Here is a 21,474-nt window from a genome sequence, read left to right on the forward strand (position 1 = left end):
AAAGGGAAAATCGTGATTGACAGCCAACTGCAAACACATGGAAAGCAAAGACCTAGAAATCACAGTTCCTTTAACTCTGCTACTAACTCAGTAGGACAGGAGATTCCTCACTGAGAGGACAGTGGAATCCCATGCATAACACAGGATACACAGTACAAACTGCACTAGAATCGGGGGTGATTTTCTTACAAGAATTCTAAAGTTACAACATTGCTGAAAACCTATAAAACATTGACAGATTAAAACACACAGTCATATATATTATAAAGAAACATATGAAGTCTGCTCCCATGTTGCATAGAAATACAAACATATTTGTTCATTTATGGGCACTGATTACATTATCCCAGGTAGAATATTTCAACTAAAACAAATCAATAATACACTACTCTTGTCAAATCTAGTTGATAAGTTACTGTGCTATGTAACCATAACTTGTCTAAGATAGATCTAAAATTAGTGAAAAAGATCTTTGTATGGTTCCCAGAACTCTTCTCAAAACTCCAAGCTTAATTTTAAAATAGGTCTGAGCAGTATTTCTCTATTATCTTTTCTCTCGTGAAATAAACAACAGAGTCTGTTGTCAAAATTCTGTCCTTACAATGATTCACGAGCACCGTATCCTCACAAAACTGCTGGACAGCAAGGCACTATCCAGACAATGTGACCAAACCAATGAAACACAAGGAAGACGGTGACCCTATTCTGGAGGGCTTATAATCTGTGTCAACACCAGGGTATTTATTTGATTGGTTTGATTGGGTAGCAAAATAAAATCAATCAAGTAATTTCTTCTTTGAGCATTCTGTACGACATGACTCTGTGTTTAGTGTCATGAGCAGGAAAGACTTAAGCATGACTTGATTAGGTCAACTAGCAACAATCATCACTGGTGAGTGAGTAATAAAGAAGTTAACTGATAGCAATGCTTCTGCCTACATGAGACCTAAAATAAACCTAAAATGACCTCTGCAAGGAAAATGAGGAGATGAGGTCCCCAATGAGAAAACAAACTAACAAGAAATCAAAAACTGAAAGACATTTTCATTAACGATTCCAGGAAGGAGTGGAGCATGTTGGTGAAGAGCCCAGATGCTGTGGAGAAACATGAGGGTCTGAACTCCCACAGCACTGGGTAGCTGTGACACTGTTATGTCAGTGAAATTTTCTGCATTTCAGTCTCCTGTCCATAGACTGGGGACAACAACAGCACCCATCTCCTAGAATGATCCTAAGAATTAAGTTATTTTATATATAAATGTTTAAATAAAATACCTCAGAATTTAAATAATACCCCAAAAGAACAAGGAGCAAAGAAAACAGAGATAAATTGGAGTTCATCAAAAGTTAAACCTTTGCTTCAAAGGACACCATCCAGAAAGTGAAAAAACAACAGACAGGAGAAAATTTTTTCAAATCATTTATCTGATTAGGAATTTGTATCTCCAAATAAAAAAAAAATCCTACAACTAAACAATACAAAGCAGCTCATTTAAAAATTGAATAATGGTTCTGGAAAGGAATTTTTCAAGGAAAATATACAAACGAATAATAAGCACAAAGAAACGATGTTCCATATCACTAGCTGTAATTGAAATCAAGTCAAAACCACTAGGAGAAACTGCTTCACACTCACTACAATAGGATATACTCAAAAAGAGAGTAACAAGCATTAATGAGGACACAGAGGAAGCGGAGCTCGCAGCCCTTGCTGGTGAGGACGTAACACAACATGGCCACTTTGGAAAACAGCCTGGCAGGTCCTCAGAGAGTTAAACATTTGGTTTCTGAATGACCCAGCAATTCTGCTGTCTGGGCACACACGTAAGAGAACAGAAAACAAGTGTCCACATAAAAACTCCTACAGGAATGTACACGGCGCCATTATTCATCACAGCCAAAAAGCAGAAACAAACCAAATGCCTATCACCTGATGAATGGGTAAACAGTGGGGCCCAGCCATACAGTGGAATATTATTCAGCAATAGCAAAGCATAGAGTACTGACCCAGTCCACAACGTGGACCAACATTAAAAACGTTACTCGGTGTGAAAGAGGTCAGTCACAATAGATGGTTTCATTTACATGAAATGACTCAATTTACATGAAATGTCTAGCATAGGTAAATCTTCATAGAGAGAAGAGTGGCTGCCTGGGGCTGGGGGAGGATGGGGAAGATGTGAAAAACTGCTTCTATATTCGGGGCTTCCTGATGGGGGGATGAAAATATTCTAAGATTGACTGGAATGCACAATTCTGGGCATTGAGTAAAAACTGCTGTACATTTTAATGGCTGAATTGCATTAAAACTGTTAAGAATAAAAGCACCTAGGTCCAGTACCTTCCCATAGTAAATGCAAATTGCTAACTTTTATTACAGGAAGAAGAAACTGCCCTCAGCATGAAAGCAGGAGATCAGCAAATGTGAGTTAACTGAAATTGGACAAGAGCATTTCACTTGAAACAGTTGCTGAGTGTACACGAAATATTCAGAAATACGAAAATCAGTTTGACATCACGAAGAAGCTTTCTGCTTCAAATAAAGATCAAAGATTCAGCAAGCCCAGCTGCTAGAAATGACCAGAGAAGAAACCTGGTTCATAAGACAAGCACCAGAGCCAACAAGGAAATGGTGGTGAGGAAAGCAGGCGGCCGAAAATCTGGAACAGTTAGCTACAAATAATTTCTCCAATGAAAATTCAAAAATAAAATGAAACTGATGCAATGCTGTGCTGGCCTCACGTGAATGGGCTTCCTCCAGTGCTCGACAGTTCTGTAACCCCGAATGAGACACTCAGGAGAATCAGCATGGTTCCTAGCAGTCCCCAAGTGACTGCCCACCAGCACGCCGACCACCATCACATCTGCCAGGGTTGAATTGCAGAGAAGAGACCAACCTCTGAAAGGCACAGGAAACATTGACCAGGGAAGAAAATGCTGTGGTCAGTCCTGGGACAGAGGCCCTGTGAGCAGAGGCCAGAAGGCTGCAGGTGAACTGGAGTGGCCCTGGGGCAGGAAGGGACCACAAGGCAGCAAATTTCAATTATCTTCTCTCTCTCTCTCCCTCGGGTAAGAGAGATAAACCTGCATCCTTCTCAGCTGGAACTGTGGGTTCTGGCTGGCAGAAGTTTTACCTACAGGGAATGATTATTTAAGATTGTAGAAAAAGTCCAGAAATCGATAGGGAGTAGGGAGCCAACTCCAACAGCCTCTCAAATTCTCCCATATTTATTGTGTATAATCAAAGGAAATAGTCATTAAGAGCTGTGTGATAATAAGCAGGAATTTGGGGAAAGCCTGGATGAGACAGAAATTGTAGAATCCACCATGAGTACAAAGTCTTAGTTTATCTTTAGGGAAGCCATGTGGTGAGGGGAACAAAATAATTTCTTTTGATTTGTGAATTACAAAGCAGACCACCAGACCAGCCAGTTCCTTGTTTTGGGGATAACAGACTATCTAACAGTACACAAGCCCAGCTTTTATAGCTGAGGTCCTGGGTCCTTGCTTTGCAATGACCAGAGTGCTATCTAAAACCTCAACTACGCAAGCAAAGCATTGTCTCTGCTTTTTAAGGCAAGGAGACAGGAGTGAGGATGCACAGGCCCTTGCTTGCAAAGCAGTTACTAAGCATATTTTTTCTTCGTATAGTTGACAGACGGCCTGGGACTGTTACAATTTGTTAACCCAATCAAGGGCTCCTACATGGAACCAATATGAAGAATACCCTGCGATGACAAATCCTGGTTTTGGGCCTTTTCATGCCAGCTTCAGCCACTCTAGAAGGGTCTAGGCACATCCCTGAATAACGATCCCACAGAACCACCCACACTCTTAACTCCTGGTGCTTGAAAATTAATTTTACCTCTACACAACTTAACGTAGAAAAGTTTCAGAAATAAAAGATATTATATACATTTTTAGCTCATCGTAGGACTGATTTTTCTGATTGCTCAAAGCTGCTTCTACTTGGTAAAGCACCTGACTCTGCAGGTGAATTCAGTACTTTCCATTGGGCATAACTAGCCAGTTTGGGCTCGCTAAATTCTATTGGTCAAATACCAATACACTTAATTGATTTCATTGTTCATCAACTTCAGCAGGGAGGAGAGGGAGTGTCACTCTGTTCCTCAGCCCACCCTCAACTCTTTTCTCATCAGCAACTCAGGCCTACTGAAAACAAAACAAAGCATTTGTTTCCCTACTTCTACACTTTCCTCAAACCCAACAGGAAACATCAGCCTGAAGAAAGAATTCAACACAAATGTTAAAACAAAAATCTATAAACCTGAAGTATCTCCTTCTCCGAATCATGATACACAATGACATGAGAATAAGTGTGTCAGGCACAAAGCATGCGTGTGCCTAAACACCTGATTTCTATTCTTCAAAGGAAGGAAGGTTTTCCTATTTTTTATTATCACTCTTTGTCATTGTTTCTGATTAATCCAAAAAACAGTTTATGAAATAATTTAGCACTGCAATAACAGGTTTTTGTTCTATCAATTACAGAAGGCATTCAGAGGGGATAGGAAAATCCACCTCTGTAAAAAATTCAAAATATATTCCCCTGTTAAGAACACGTATACAACATGCAACAGAGAATTCAAATTCTTGTTTACAGGAGCAAAAGCCACAGAACCAAAGCAAAGTAATACTATGAGTCAATTCAAAATTCACTGGACAAACATGCTCAATATATTCAATGAATTTTAAAGGCACATTGCAAACCATTCACTTAATGATTTACAGGCTAGAGGAAGAATTTCCCTCTTTAACAGACAGCAGAAATCAGTAGGGTGCCTCACCAAACAACGACCAAAGAACAATCAGGTTTTTAACAATTCTGATAAATCATCATGTTCTAAAGATCAAAATCCAGAAAGTTTAAACATTAATTCACACCACAGTGAAACAAGCACTTAAAAAAAGAAACCCAAAAAAACTAAGCATATAGATCATGTACATAGATCAATGAGAATTTCTTGTGCCGCTGGAAGAAAGAACAAGCTATAGCCTTTTACTTGAAAAATAAAACTACTTTTAAAGATAAATGCTAAAAAACATTTCATCATTCATATTGCCTTGAAAAATCTGAGGCACTTGTATCTGATTAGAAAAGCAATTCTGAGTAATATTATGTTACAATTCAGTGACAGTTTGCTTTAGAAGAAAAGAGAAAAGAAAAGCTACTGTTTCTCATATCCTGCACAAAGTGTGAAGTGCTTCCCTGCCTCTTTCTCCTCCCGTTTTCAAAGCTCATGCTCCCCAACACTTCTGAAACAAGTATGAGAACTTCTTATTCACACCAATATGCCAAATGACAAAAGAAAATCAATGTATTTGTGTAAATATATGCCTATACCTTGAACTGGAGGAGAAAGGTATCAGAAGTCCCTATGGAACTTATTTCTACATTCCTGAACTCACACACTCAAACGTTCACACAGACACAGACACATATCCCCTGGATTACTGGGCAATTCACAAGCTTAGGACTTCCAAATTCTGGAAGATAATTTTGTAGTTAGTTTAAAATACAAAACTGTCAGCTTTTGAAAGCCTTGATCATCTGCTAAACAATCCAAATATCAAAGAGACCCAATTAGCCTTCTCTGTATAATGTAATTTCCCATGATGGCAAAACAGACCCTAAGAAGTACTGGATCCAAGTCTCGTGTTTATCACTAGCTATGATCGTTTTTAAGCACATTAACAGATTCAGAAAGGTATGTCCCAATAGCATTTATTCTTATTTAAATAGTATACGTGTTCAATTGCCTATACAGACTAGGTCCCATGATGGTGTTTAAGAGCTGTTTTGTGTATTGCAATATGTATTTTTAAGTGCAGACAAGGAGAGTGGGTATTACTCAGTTGTAGAGCACCTGCTTAGCATGCACAATGTCCTGGCTTCAGTCCTCAGTACCTCCAAAAAATAAATGAAAATAAGGGCATATTTAAAAATAAAGATAAAGTTATAAAAAAAAATACAGACTAAAAACCACTGCCATCTAGGGACCACAATTATGATACAACAACAAGTGTTTATATCAAATATTGACTATATGCCAATCACAGAGACAACCACAAATCACACCTGACAACCATCACGTGTGATTCTCAGCAACCCTACTAAGTAGACACAGATGAGAAGCCCGGCTCTGTGGATGACGAGACGGAGCTTGGAGGAGCCGGGGTCGCTGACCATCCTGCTCCCTGTGACACCGCGTCACCCCAGGGCAAGCGCTGACGGAGCTGCGCTGAGGGTACACCCAGCTGCATGGAACCTGGGGAAACTGGGGAGTCCCAGAAAACACAAAAATTGTTCAGTGAAAAAGCAGCTCAAATATATTACACTATGCCACATCCTTTAAACAGGGAACATGACTGAGACCTTTCTGATGCCTCCGTGTCCTTTCTGTCATCATCAGTTATTTGCCCTCTCAGCGCGACCAGTGATGAACTGGACCCCTTATGAAGTGCACTGAGGTGGAAGATCTTTTAAAGCTATTTTATGAAATTTGTAGGAGTCTGTCTATGCCTCACACAGGTGGTCATCCATTACTTCTCCCCGGTGTGGATGTACCACCTGAAACCACTCCTTTCTGATTTTTAAAGTCCCTTCATCTAATCCAGACTTTTCAACAGCAAAGAAGCAGCTTGACCACAGACAGTGGACAGCTTCTCACCAAATGGACTTCAACAGCCCTTCAGACTACCTGGAAGCACTTTTCTTCTATTAAACCCACTTTCAGGTACTTCATCATTTTCTGATTTGTGGACTTGGCCTCTGACTGGCCTGCTCAGAAAGCTCCAAGCCTCACATCCGGTGGTGGGTTACGACCCTTATGTTGGGGGAAATCACTGCGGAAGATGTACATCCTCCAGTCAGGTCTGCACGGGTAAAAGTGCCACAACGTGCTCAAAAATTATGCAGTCAGCACCCCTGGGCTCCCATGGACTGGTTTCACATTAACCAAACTCATGAAACACTGATGCAAGAAAACCAGAAACTTAAATTATTCATGTAACAGAAGACGTGAAACTATAAACCAGACTGCCATATCAGAGTTCCACCATGAATAGATGTTCTTCTCAACGGCCCAATCACGGGCAGGCAGTCACATGGCAAGCGTGGACAGAAGCAGAGCAAGAAGGGTTTCTAGATTAACTCAATGGACTAAATTTCTCTTATACCAACAGATCTACTGCCTGGAAAACAATTAACGCTAATCATGGTGCACTCTCCGTGGACAATGGCGGAGACACTACTGTCAGTACCTGTGTAACTCTCCTTTCCCTGTCCTTTCTGGGCTAACTGATGCACAGAGGTACAGAGATCAAGGCATGCAGATACATCTAAACAACCAAAGCCCATCTCTGGGAGCCTCAAAACCAGACAGCCAGGGATTAAATACCAGCTCTGCCACTTACTATTTCTCTGACTTTGGCCAAATTACTTATCCTCTGTGTGCCTCAATTTCCACACCGTAAAACTGGGATAACAATCAAACCTTCCTTACTCGCTTGTTGAGAAGATTAAAGGATTCATTTCTGTAAAACGCTCAGAAAAGAATGTAGTACATTTTTGGTGCTCAACAAATGTCAACTTAATATTAAACTGATTTACGTGTCTCCCTTCTAATCATCTCCTGTGTTTCCTGGCTAGACTAAGTCCCAAAGAAAATCCTAATTTCTCCTTTTATAAACTCCTACGGTGCACCCTTCTGTTCCATCCCACCACCTGTTTAAACTGAGGGAGGGGATGTCTCCTCCCCACTCCTCTGGGCCATGGAGAGTGCTTCTCCCTTCACACCCATGACCCCTGGCCAACAGCTAGCCCTCCTCACACTAAGAAAGTGAGGTGTGATTCCGGGGAGACAAGCAGGGCATGTGAAACCCTTCCTTTCCCTCCAGTGTTGGCTACCCTTGGGAAGTACCCGGGATGCTCAGCTCCATAGCAGAACAGCCCTGTGCATGATGGGGCAGATCCTCTCAAGGGAAGGCTCGCTGTGGCCCAGAGATACCTGGGACAGGGTGAGTCTCTAATTCTGGGACACAGTATCACGACACGCATTTTCCCACAGCCCTGAAGTTCATGGAGAACGTGGCTTCATCAGTAACAAAGAAGACATTTAACGCCTGCCTACTCTTTTGTGTCATCTCTCAGTTGGCTGCTGGAGACATGTGTATAAGTATTGGATCCTCTTAAGCCACAGCATATAAGAAGTAACAAAAAATTCTGTGGCTTAACATTGGTTCAGGGCGACTGTGTAACAGTTCCGACTCTGCTGATGCTAAATTATTGGTATAGGAACTATGGAACCTCCTCAAATATCTTTCACCATAAAACCAGCTTTTCTTATTTTCCTGCTTCTTAGTAGTTGCCAAAGACCATCAAATGATGGCTTCACACAAAACAGCAGGTAAAGTTTTAGAGCCCTCTTAACATACCCACTGCGGTAAACACTTTACATAATTTCTAATTCTCACAATTCTACAAAGCAGATACGAGCGTCCCCATCTCACAGACGAGGGAAAAACTAAGAACGAACTGACTCAGGCTCACGTGGCTCAGTGGCAGCACGTGCAGGCAAACCCAAGTCAAAACACTACACCCATTCTTATATGTACCAAATCACCCCCCACCAATTAACACACAGCGGCGGGGTCAATACTCAGGGAACTCAATACACTTTTCAACTTTAAGGTGTCCCAGAGGCCGCTTAGAGCTGTTTTATAAAATCCTGGCTCACTGGTTTCTAACACTGGAAGCAAAGTCCGATTTTGCCATTTTTTAGACAGCAAGTCTGAAACGTTCACAGCGAGATGACAGAATAAAACTAAGATATAAGCAGAAGAAGTTTTACAGGTACACAGACACAATGGACATTGTGCTATTCTGAAGCGTTAAGCAAAGAAATCAAAATAAAATCACGTTGTTAAAGCCTTCTTTTAGAAACAGGAAAATTAAGACTGTAAGAATGTGCAACAGTGCCACCTATGGCTAAAAAGACCTTCCAGGTTGCCGGGAAAAATGCAACAAAAAAATTGCCTGTAGGATCAGAAATGAGAATCAGGTAACTGAAAGCTTACGTACCACATACTACACTTTGCTTCGGGGGAAGGGAGGGATATTCAGTATTTAATCTGATATTGCTAATACTCCTGAATATAAACAAAAGACATAGGCTCATGGAAACTCATCTTAGAAGAGGGAAGAATACAGTCCAGCCACTTCATTTTACAGGAGGGGAGACTGAGACCTGGGATCTGTCCTCCTGGCAATCCGCAGCAAAGCTCTCCTAGGCCTCATGCCTTGCACTGTAGAAAAAACCAACAGATCTGTACTAGGCCTATATTCATAAAAGTCACGTCTGTATTTTTCCAACAGCAGGTAATCTAAGTGTCTTGCAAAATACTTCTCAAAGAGCCAGGAAATCATACAAGTTTGTTGAAATACAAAAACATTTACTTGCATAGTAAAACAGCATGAGCTTTATTCTCTCTGTTAAAAAAGTGACACGTCAAATCAATGTTTTGTTATTTTAAACCTGTTAAGAGTTCAGGAAAAACATCAAAATTTTCTTTAATCACAAAAGTGAGAAGCTTACTCCCTGAAAATGATCAATGTGGTTTTTTCTAAACTTAATGGATCTGTTCAGAATCAGACGAACTTAAATATCTGAGGGGATAGTTACACACCAACATGTATTCTGAGTTATAACAATACATATTCTGAGTAAATAATCTTCAAGGTCGTCTGCTTAAGGCAACTTAACTAGTCCCTGTCTCACTAGAATGATTCAGATTTCATTAAAACTTCATACTGCACACAATAAAAAGTGTCCTTGTTACATTAAACCATATTCATATATATCATATATATACATATTGAATATGTATCAGAAATAAGCCACCCTCTATAGTATTCAGAGTTGATCCTTCTAAACTATCTGGCGTTGTGACAGCATGTTTTTATTAAGCACATCTTGGGTGCTTTGTATACAAGGCTTCTAACTCTCACAGCCAGACAACGTAAACGATATTACTCAAATTTCACAAATGAGGAAATGTACTTAAGCCATGAAAACAACTTACATATTCATCATCGGGAAAGAAAAGAGTAAAGATTTTACTTACAATATTCACTGACAGTCTTTTCTTCCATACTAAGACTACATGAAACCAATTCAGTCTTTTTAAATTTTTCAGTCAATAAACACCACTAGAAAAAACCAACTAACATCATTAGCAACGGTTGCACTTTCAAAGTCCACTTCTCTTTTGCATTATAATTACTTTTAATGATTTTTTTCCAATGCTTATAGAGGACTGAAGTAAAAAATACTAAATTTTTATGTCATTACCTGTTAATAAAACATTTGCGACAATGTACACTTTTAATTTATGCCACACTGTCTCACATTCTCACTGGTGTCTCTCCTTTCAAGGCCTCATCAGGCTGAGATCACTAAAATCGGCCATTTATGAACTCAGAGGTGTTCAGGAAACCACTCAACGACAGGCTGATTAGAGGAGCAATTAAGATTGCATCCTGTGCAGCCACGGTTCCAGCACCTAGGTAGCCACCGCCAGCGGCGTGTGATTTGGGACAAGCTTCTCCATCTCTCAATCCCTCAGCTGCAAAAAAGGGACACTGATTCCTACCCTCAAACACCTGCAATGAAATATAACATGAGGAAAGCATTTTAGCCTTAGGTAGGTGTCCACTCAAAGCGAGTTTGGTCATTATGATGATGAGGATGGCTGTAAATAAATTAAGCTAGACCAGAAAGAAGAAATCCCCATAAAGGAGAAACATTTTAAGTCAATGAGCATTTCCTTTTGAATGGAGTGTAGAATATTGTATTGATTTTTTTAATAAACCAAGTTTTGTCCATTAATTATAGATTTACACGTTCATGGACAAGTCTCCAGAAAAAGAATTAGAGGCCTCTAACCTCTGAATATAAAGAAAGTAAAGTTTAAAAAAAAAACACGGGGGAGATTATACCTCATTTGGGAGAGTATGTGCTCAGCATGCATGAGGCCCTCAGTTCAGTCCCCAGTAACTTCATTTTAAAAATTATTTTTAAGAAATGGAGAATTAAAGCTAAATGATGGAGGAATACAGAATTTTTTTATACACTCAACTCAGACTTTAGATGGGGGTAAAAAATCAATTTCTCAGAGGAAATCTTGAGAACTACGTAAACTAGGTCTGAGATGTCTAGTCTTTTAACATTATTCAAGAATTCATATTACCAAGTCTTAAAACTACCTGATTACCCACTGTGGTGATAGTGATCTTAACAGCTGTCAACGCGGATCGAGCTCCGGCTAGGACTGCTGTGTTCTGACATCTCTGCCCCTGAGGCCTCACCAGGCTGAGAGCACTAAATTCGGTCATTCATGAGCATCTCGTGTAAGTCCTACATTTGTGCTTCTCAATCCCCCCCACCAGCCCCACTGAGGGAAGCACTGTTATCATCTTCCCCAGCCGCAGATAAGGCCACTGAGGCTCTGAGACTAAAACCTTTCCAGGTCACATCGGCATTAAAGGACGTCTGTATTCCTGCTGTTTTGCTCTTGACAAAGGAATCTGAGATATCAATTCAAGGGAGACTGTTAAATAACCAAGTCTGTCTTGTCTTCACCTCAAAGAGCAGATACTATAAATTCCTGATGTAGGATGAGGCTGCCGCCACAAACTGGCTCAGCTTGAAATTAATATCCAAGATGAAGCAGCGGATACACGTAAATATTCACGATTGTCAACTCCGCTCACGGGTCTGGGCCCTTCACTGCCTGAAAGGGGGTGAAATCCCCACCCGTGTCTGGGAGGGAAGCCCGGCTCTTCCAGGTCTCACACAATCTTCATGGGCTGTTACCCCCCACAGACTGTCCTCAACGATTAAAAAGCTCTCAAGATTTTTACACCATGCAAAACTGAAAGAAATTTCTTGAGATGGAGCAATTTCTCAGGGTTAAACCTTTTTTGCCTACACTTAGCAAGGGGGAAAAAAGAAACATGACTCTGCAAAGTCTCTGAGCCCCAACACTCACAGGAGTAGAAATGCCACAGCACAAGATGACCCTTCACATTGCAGGATGAGAACAAAATAAAGCCGCCCAACAACAGGCAGTCCCAGAGACAGCACTCAGCAGTCTTCTGCACACTCACGGTTGTGCAGCCCTCACCACCATCTATTTCCAGAACACTCCATCATCCCAAAAGAAACCCCCTGTCCACTAGTAGTCACCCCGATCCCCCCTCCACCAAGCCCCTTGCAACCATCACTGGATCTCTGCCTCTTCATGAGCCTATTCGGGGCATTTGAGATCACTGAAATCAACAATATGAGGCCGTTTGTGTCTGGTTCCTTTCACTTAACATGCTGTTATCAAGGCTCTTCCATGTTGAAGTGGTATCAGCATCTCTGTTTTTCTTTTTATTGAAAATGTTAAAGTTTATTAGAAGGTGGTAAGTACTATCAAAAAGACTAGAGTGGAGTATAAGGGACTCTGTTTCAAAGGGAAAAGGGCAGGTTGAGCAGTCAGGGTGCACTTCCCAGAACAGGTGGCCTTTTTCATCTTCCCCTTTATTTTTTTTTCTTTTCTATTCACTCTTACATCGGAATAATGTTCCACAACATGGAGATACTACATTCTGTTCATCCATTCAGCAGCTATGTATGGACGAGGTCCAGAAGAATGAGTGTAAGAGGTGACTAGCAGGGATGGCATTTAAACAAAGGGCAAGATGTGCTTTAAAAAAAAAAAGCCAACAGAGGCACAAGGAAATTCAGTGTGTTTCTGAGCAAAGTGCATGCTTGCTTCGGCAGGACTACCATGCAGGGCTGGGGCGGATATTGGCAGGAATCACGGTGAGGGAGTCACCTGAGGAGACGCCCCACTGCAAGAAGCTCAGCCAGTTCTCCTCCCTCATCCTGTATTTTTAGAGCCATGTTTCTTGGTTTCTCTTATTTCAAGTAATAGCATTTTAACTACACATCTGAACATCTGCATCAGAACACCTTACCTCCAAGCCACAGAAAATCATTCACTGACTGGAGCAGATCCAGGACAGAATGGTGATGGATCAGGGAGTCCTGCAGCAACCCAGCCTGGAGGCACAAACCCCACATGTGCCCTGGTGATGTCCGGAATATAAAATGCATGGAAATATCTCACTGCTGGTACACATCTGCCCCTAAATTGCCCCAAAATCATGCTGGCAAAGCACTACTCAACCCTCTCACTACAAAACAAAACAAAACAAAACAAAACAAAACAAAACAAAACAAACAGCTAAGAAGGCAAATTTAGGCTCTTCCATTGAAAACCAGAAACCATCAATATCAGTATCTGAGCTGGAATGTTCCTGACTTCAAAAACCACTGCGCAGTTACTTTTGAATCGTGAAAGGCACATATGTATTCCATGTAGATGATATTACAGTAGGATTTTTCTTTTACACGTAGATGATATTGCAGTAGGATTTTTCTTTTCAAAATTTCCACTTGCAACATTAGCACAAGAAAGTTTATGTTTCAGCTTTAAAAAAATCAATTATCTTCCAATTTCTTAATGTTGATCCTATTATTATTTTATACAGGGAGCTATGTTGCATATTATAAACCAACTGTTTGGTTTCTGCAAACAAGACCACTATGACCTCACTATTACAGAGCAAACTTTAATGATGCTTTGAGAGGTGGGGCCTGGGGTGCTCACTAACAGCTCTTTAAATACTGACAAGGATGTGCTATTAAGTAATGCAAAAGCTATAAGCCCACATTAACTCAGAAACCAAAGAAACTACACCAAAGCCTTACTTTATCATTTTTATATATTCCTATTTTTTGAATATTAATGTTCTTAAAAGATATGATTTTTTTGAGAAAGATAAGAGCTGTATTAAATTTCCTTTCACCAAGAATGCAATTTTTATCAAGAATAAAACCCCTATGGAAATCCAAAAGACGGGATATTTCTAGCTAAGTGAACATGCAGATTTGCACACAAACCTAAATCCTATCAGATCTCACTCGAACGAGCTCAGCAATGTCCTGGTCTACCCTGGAACTTAGCTCTTCTGTTCCAAATGTTGGCTGAGCTAAGATCATCACACAAGGCAGGGAAGAAGAGAAGAGGAAATTCCACCTGGCGGCCTCCATCTGTTTTCCTCCAGCCAAAATACACCGCTAGGGCGGCCCCGCTAACAAGCCCTCCCCATAAGGAAATCCGTCACTCACACTGCCCCTGCCGTCCCCAAGCAGCCCCTACGCCCCTCTCCCACGGATCACCTCCCAGCCTGTGAATGGTCTTCTAATGACCCCCTAGTTATTGGCACCCTCCCCCTCTTCCCCGCTACACACACACACACACACAGAGACAGGGCAGCCTTCCCAAAGCGCAAATTTGATTACATCACCCCACTTCAAACACTTCAGAGGCTCCCTGGTGGAGTTCTAGCCACACTCCTGAACCTGCTTGCCCAGCTTCAACTCAGTACCCAGGTCCCCAGTGACCTCAGGGCCCCCCTGACCTGCTCCTACTTCCCACTTGCCTCCAGGCTCAATTTGACTGTTTCTCAAGGAAGCATTCCCTCCCTCCAACCTCCGCACTTTGTTCCTCTGTTCCTAGAACATTCTAGGCTGTCAACTTCTGACACTGCTCAGCTCCCAAGAAGCAAATACATTTTGCTTACAAATGTGGGTCAACCCTGTCTCCCCTAGACACTCAGAAGTGCTCGTGACATGAATAAATGAATGACGTGGTGGATCTCAAAGGGACAGACATACCTGCTCTCACCCATACCGACCCTTCTTTCTGAAGAAGATCAGAAGCAAAACCAGAAGTACCTTTCCTGAGGGTCACTTCCTGCTGATACCCTTCACTGCCTCCTGTGTCAGTTCTAGGAAAACCCAAACTCTTCCAAAGCCCTCCACCCTAGGCCTTCTCCAGTGTCCTTCCCAGCAGGGCACACTCCACCCTGGACCACACAAGGCACTCTCCCCGAGTCCACACCCCACAAGCCTCCAGGCCTCTGCCCGGGCTGCACCATCCACGTGAGCCATCCTCTTAATGCCTTCTCCTGGCTGAAACTTACTATGTCCTCACAACTGAATGTAGAGCCCATTTCTCCCAGGAAGTCCTCTCTGATAATGTCCTTTAGGTCTTGGCTGGGCTCACTCTACAGAGGCACAGCATGGTGACCAACTGGGTGTTTGCCTGCTCCTTTGAGACCACGACCTCTTGGGAGCCACGTGTGAAGGAGTGAGAGATTACAAGAAGGGTGGGAGAAGCAAAAAGGAAAGATCACAGCCCAAGTCCCAAATTCAAGGTTTCTTTCTCAGAAAAAAGAATAAAATATTTCATACGTGTGCAATTTGGCTACTATTTTTGTGGCTTGTGGACAGCCAGAGCTTGGTGTTCTAGTCCAAAACCCAGGTTACATGCAAAAAAATGTGCAAATTCATATATAAAGCAAGCCAGAACTGCTCAACAACAGTTTGCAGTTAGAATTGAAAGGAACTTTGATAAAGGCAATCTCTTCCACTCTCTTCTTTCTTTTCTAGCACCATAAAATTTTAGAAGTATTTGCGTGACTAAGATGGCTAAAGCCCGTGATACTGCACTGGAGAGTTTGGGGCTGAGGAAGCCCAGATTACATTCACTGTGCAAATGCAATCACACCAACACACTGACAGGCGGCCTGGCGGTGGAGCTGATGTTCCAAAGCAGGCAGCCATATGCTGTAAGACAACTCTAAATATAAAGGAAGAAATGCAATGTTCTTTATTCAATTTTATTCGCTATTTGGTCCATGAACTGATAGCATAGCTTGTCTAATGAATCCCAAAAATAAATTGTCAACGTCGATTTTCTTCATCTGACCGTTTTATGCTAACTTTGGATATCAAACCCTCAATCCATACAGAAACCTCACGCCTATGCTGCAGCACAGTTACATCCCGCGGAAGAAAGTCTATCAAAGGAGAACTGGAGAGTTTCCCTTCAGAAGCTGCTAAGTCTGGCTACGCACCTGTACATCATTTGCAACCACGTCATCTTCAAAGGAGTAAGTCCTTACATCTGTGGGGCGAAAAGGTCTGCGGTGCTTCCGAACCATCAAAGACCACTGAGCTTTGTGAAACAGTCCTGAGGCACATAAATCGCACTTTTTCTGAAAGGCTCCAAAACTGACCCACTTCACCATTCAAAGTAAAAGAGGGAGCTACCGGAATTAGTAGAGAAAACATGCCCTTGAAGTCAGACAAGGCCCTGATTAAATCCTGCTACAGCATTTACTAGCCGCTAAATGGACCAATACCTTAACCCCTCTGAGAAGGCTTCCCAATCTGCAAAAGGGGGCTGCCACCGCCCACCTGTGAGGTATGGATGTGAATGCTACACGCAAGTAGGGCGGCCGACTGGTACCTGACACGGGGCCTGGCTAGTTTCCCTCCGCTGCCCTTCTCCCCCTTTAAACTTGCTCTGTTCCCCCTGGTAAGGTTCAAGCCTCCGGAATAGACTGCCTGATTCTTCTGTGCATCTCCTGATACATGACTTACCCTTAGGAGGCCAGAAAAAGAACTGTCTCCTCCCCATTCACCATCAATGTTCTTAAGAGTCTGAGATTATTTAACTCTATTTTGCAGGGAGACTATTCCATAACTTTCCAAGCACCATTGTCCAGGTTGGCTCCTAACCCAGCGCCCATTCCTTCTCACCTCAGATCCTCTGTCTGATTGCCTTCTGTTCATGGGAAAGCAAGTCCAGTAGGGTGGGGACTCCCTAGGCCTCCCTCCCTCCATCACAGGTGAGTGTGACTACCTTCTCCCCACTTCCCACTCCAACTCTAGCTTCTGAGGAGTCTCCCTTCCCAGACTCTGCAGCCTCTGCATCGTCCCAAGATGCGCAAACGTGGCCACAATCTTCCCTTCAGATTTCTTCCTCGGTGGCCCTCTCTACCCCCTGGCCCCTTAAGAATAAATTGCATTGCTCTGAAAATCGCAAACGCCTCTGACTGACACACCAAAGCTGCATGGTCTGGGCTTTCCTCCAACCGAGGCACAGCTATGTCCTCCCTCAGCTTTAGTCTGCACCTCTTGAGATGAGCTCATCCACCTACACGGCTGTGAACACCAGCTAAGAATGACGACTCCCTACGTGTATCTCTAGTCCGGCTCCTTCACCTGAGCTCCAGGCTCATAGACCCGAGTGCCTCTTGGAAGTCCTAACTTGGATGACAAATGGAATCTTAAAAGTGCCTCTTGTTCACCATTTACTCTGGAATTCGATTCCTGACAGGTACCTCCCAGGCTTCCCATTTTAGTAACAGCCCCAGTACCCACCTAGGTGTTTGAGGTCACATTAAATTTCCCCTGTTCTCTCCCCCCAGCCCTGCCCTGGAATCTGTCTTGTCATTTCTGTCACTAAGCCCATCTCAAATCTGGTTCTGCAGGGACCACGGCCGGAACCCCACAAGCTCACAGCATGGTGCAGTGAGTCACAATCCTCCAAAGAGTGTTCCCTGGAGGGGAGGCATCTCCTGGCACGGGTCACCTCAGAAGGCACTGGATTCTCACAAAGGAGGACCAGGAGAAGGGACTCAAGGTTTTCCCGTGGTCTGAAATTTGAAGGGCCCGAGGTCTAGGGAAGCTCCTAATTAGCAGACACAAATGCCAGTGAGCAGATGAGGATGGAGGAACCGAGGCAAGGCTGTTCTCACTCTGACCGCTGGGCCTTCGGGAGCCATGGGAAAGGCCTTTGTCCAGGGTACAGCCCAGCCATCACAGATCCCAGCCTGCATTTGCCAACCCAGACAGCCTAGACTCCTTCTATTTGCAACAATTACTTCTGTTCTGTTCCCCACCCAGAATGTGATGGACTCTTTCAGAAATTCTGGCCTGTCTCAAGCGAGACCAAGACAGTGAAGGATGAAGTGTCCACATTTGGACCAGAGCATGAAAGGAGAAACAAGGCCTCATGGCCAGCATGACGGTGGTGGCCAAACCCTTCCCCTGGGTGAGATGAAACAGGGTGGCATTAAGAATCCAAGGCCCTACGTCGGCCAAAGCTTCTTCCTACACGGCTGACTGGGGTGTTGGAGACTCACTAGCGCAAACTAACGACACGGGCGTCAGTGGTGGACGTCAGCTGCAACAGACACAGAGTCAGCCACTTACTGCCAACATGTGTTAAAAGTAAAGTCCTGTGCAGGGAGGCCTGCATGGCTGCTGAGCCAAACCTCACATCTGGCTCTGCATGCTCACTGGCTGAAGCAGAGAGGAAGCCACAGTCCCCTTTAGCATTCCCTGTGTCCACCAGATCGAGGTGAGCCAGCTACTTAGGAGAAGGCCATGTTGTCCTGATACTCAGAAAAAACAGCCTCGTAAAGGGAACAAAAGTGTGGCATGGATTTTAGACCTGCTTCTGCACCTTTATGAAGGTAAATTAAAGTAAATGGCATGGGGAAGTTGAATGCAAAAAAAAAATAAATAACAAAACGGTGACTGTTTCCTCCAACAGTGTCCCCTGCAGCTGCTCACCCCCGAGCCTGCCACTTCCTCACCAGTGACCGCTGGCCAGGCAGCGCCGTCACGCACATCACACAGTGACAGCCAGGAACCACGTGCTGAGCACGTTTGTGGAAAAGCAGAAATCAAACAAGATGCTGCAGACTTTGACTTTACAAGTTTAAATACTCAATGAAAATAATCCCTCAGCAGCCGCCTAAATCAATTCGTATCTCACTTCTTCAAAACAATCAAACAAATTTTATAAGGGCGCATTTGTCGCCAAATATACAGAGGACCAAACAAGTTCCTCAAAGCAAGGATTTTAACAGGTATCAAACACCGGTGTGTGATGTGATAACAAAGCAAATATTCCAAAAGTTAGAAAATAAAAAGATGACTAGGATAATACATGGATCAAGCCAGCTGTTAAGTTTTTGATTTTTAAAGCGATGGAGACAGCATGGAGGGCGATCTAGCTATTTCCAATGCAGGGTCTGCACAGCCCACATTTTCAGACGCAACAACATGCTCACAAGGCAGTACAAGAGAAAAAGGAAAAAAGAAAAAGGAAAAGAGAAACAAGCAAAAATTAGAAACACACAAGAACAAAAATGACTTTGACAGCCTGTACAAGAATTTACATGAGTGTGTGAGGACAGGGATGCGGGGACGGTGAGACCCACCCTCACCTCCTGCTCCAGGGAAGGCAGGGGCCTGAGTGGGGCAGCGCTGCCATGGAACCCCAATTTGGTAAGCTCCCCAAACCAAAATTCCACCTACATGCGTCTAGACAGCTTTTGACCTACAAAATATGGTCGCATTTCAGACTGGATAGTTTTATTCACTCCCACCAAGAGTAGCAGGAATGAATTAGGCTCTGCTCCTGCAAAAAAGCATTGTTTTGTAAATTAATGACTGTGGAATAGTAAAAGGAACAATGGAGTAAAAGTGACTGGAGGAGAACTTTCTTGACCCAAGCTCACTGGCCCTGTTATCTCACTGACGTTCAGATGATGGCTGGGCACTGATTGTACCAAAACAGAGAGACCCACCAGGAGGGAGGTTTAATGCACTGCTGTATTTTGATGCCGAGAGCCATGGCTGGTACATGAGGTTCTGGGTAAACTATGGTGACAGTGTCCACCACTATGGGTTAAGCACACATCCAGCTACTCTGCCAAATCCCAAGGGCAGACTTCAAAAGGCAAAAACAAGCTGGAATTTTCTGGTGGGTCTTCAGACTCAGAGCCAAGCAGTTGCTGAGGAAAATGTCACCAGTGCCTCCTACAACAAAATAGGTGGCACTGGCCAGGGGGCTGGGGCAGGGATCCTGGCTTTCACTGTTCACCCACCAGTCTGTCCAGGGGTAAAAGTTGGTCCCTGCTTACATTGCACCGATGCACCTACCTTGACTAAAGCCTGGGGGCTCAGCAAGAGGTGACAGGTGAGGTGAACGGAGCCAGCCTTGGTGTAGCACGGGGCTGGCAGCTGTGCCTTCAGCAGTGTCCATGCTCCTAAACCTGCCACCTCATCTCCAAGTAGCAGAAGGGGAGTGAGGACATGTAGGTCACAGGGCCCTGCGAGGACAAGTACAGATCATGGCCACGACATTGCTTGCCCCTTCCTTAAGCCATAGAGGCATGTCCGGGTAGGAACTGAAAATTCATCCAGAGCCTGCCAGGCACCACACGCAGGTGGGACTCGGGTCCCCTGAGGCTCTCACTCACAGGGCTGGTCTGGACTTTCATTTTATCAATTCTCTGGCATCTTCTCCTCCAACTTAGCAACAACCAGAAAGTAGGATCTGTTCTTAAGTAAGTTCAAGAATCACAGAGCACCGCCTCCACAGCGGTCCTGCAGCACGTGACAGGTCCTCCGACCGTCACCTGTGGGACCGCCATGAGCGCTCTCGAGACTCAAGGTCCGAGGCCATAGGCCGGGGGGACATAACTTCCCTCATTCTCCCCAGCAAAGGGGGACCACCTCTAGACAAAGGCATCTCACCCTCTTCTGCCCGAGGGACAGCACGATAGATACACGGAGAAACAGAGCAGAAGGTGGGGGTGTAGGCAGCCCAGAAGAGCTCGTCTGCACTTTCGTGGCAAAGTGGGGCTGGTGACTTAATCACAGGGACAAAGTGAGGAGGAATATTTCCCTGCTCTGTCCCATACTCTGTGACACAACTTTCCCTGCGTAAGGAGTTCATTCGGAAGTCCCTGGCGGTGTTTCTGATGTCCTAACTTGGCATGGTGGCTGTCGGGCATGAAGAGAGGGCCTGAGATGAACAGGTGCTGGGCCAGGGAGGCAGGAGACACCGGCACCACCCCCATCTCAACCAGCGCCTCGTTCTGCATCTCGGGATTCAGCATCTCATCTATAAGTAAACGGATGAGACTGTCCCAGGACTGGCTTCCCAACAGAAATGAAATGAGAGCCATGAAAAGAAAGTTTCCCAGTTGCCACATTTAAAACGGTAAAGAAAAAAACAAACAAAAAACAAATACTACAAACTGATTTTCAGAACAGTTCTTACTGTTCTACTGTATGTAAAATCGTATCATTTTGACATGTAATCAATATAGAAAGTAACAAGATAGTTTACATTCTTTTTCCTTGACAAGCCTCAGCATCTGATGTGCATTTGACATACAGCACATCTCAGCTCAGACCAGCCTCCTCCGCAGCGCTCATAGCATCAGTGGCTGTGACTAATCTATTGGACAGCCTCTCCAAGGGTCCAACCAGGGTTCCTGGCTGAAAAGCAGGAGGAAGTGTCCACACTAACCCTAAAAGGATCTCTCTGAAACAAAGGCAGATTCACTTTTAAATGTCTGTAAACCGACGGGCTGCACCTCCCTCCACCCTCGGCTACAAGACACCCCTCTTCCTTACTGATCCCTTCCTGGATGAAGGGAAGCAACCCGGCACAGAGCCAGGG

General features: G+C 43.7%; 1 protein-coding gene across 1 annotated transcript in view; it reads right to left on the reverse strand.

Moving 5' to 3' along the window:
• LOC116278522 (trafficking protein particle complex subunit 9-like) overlaps positions 1 to 21,474 on the reverse strand; it is a 115,960-nt gene that overhangs the window by 33,969 nt on the left and 60,517 nt on the right. The window lies entirely within an intron of this gene.

This window comes from Vicugna pacos, chromosome 11, assembly GCF_048564905.1.
Source record: "Vicugna pacos chromosome 11, VicPac4, whole genome shotgun sequence".
NCBI classification, from domain to species: Eukaryota; Metazoa; Chordata; class Mammalia; order Artiodactyla; family Camelidae; genus Vicugna; species Vicugna pacos.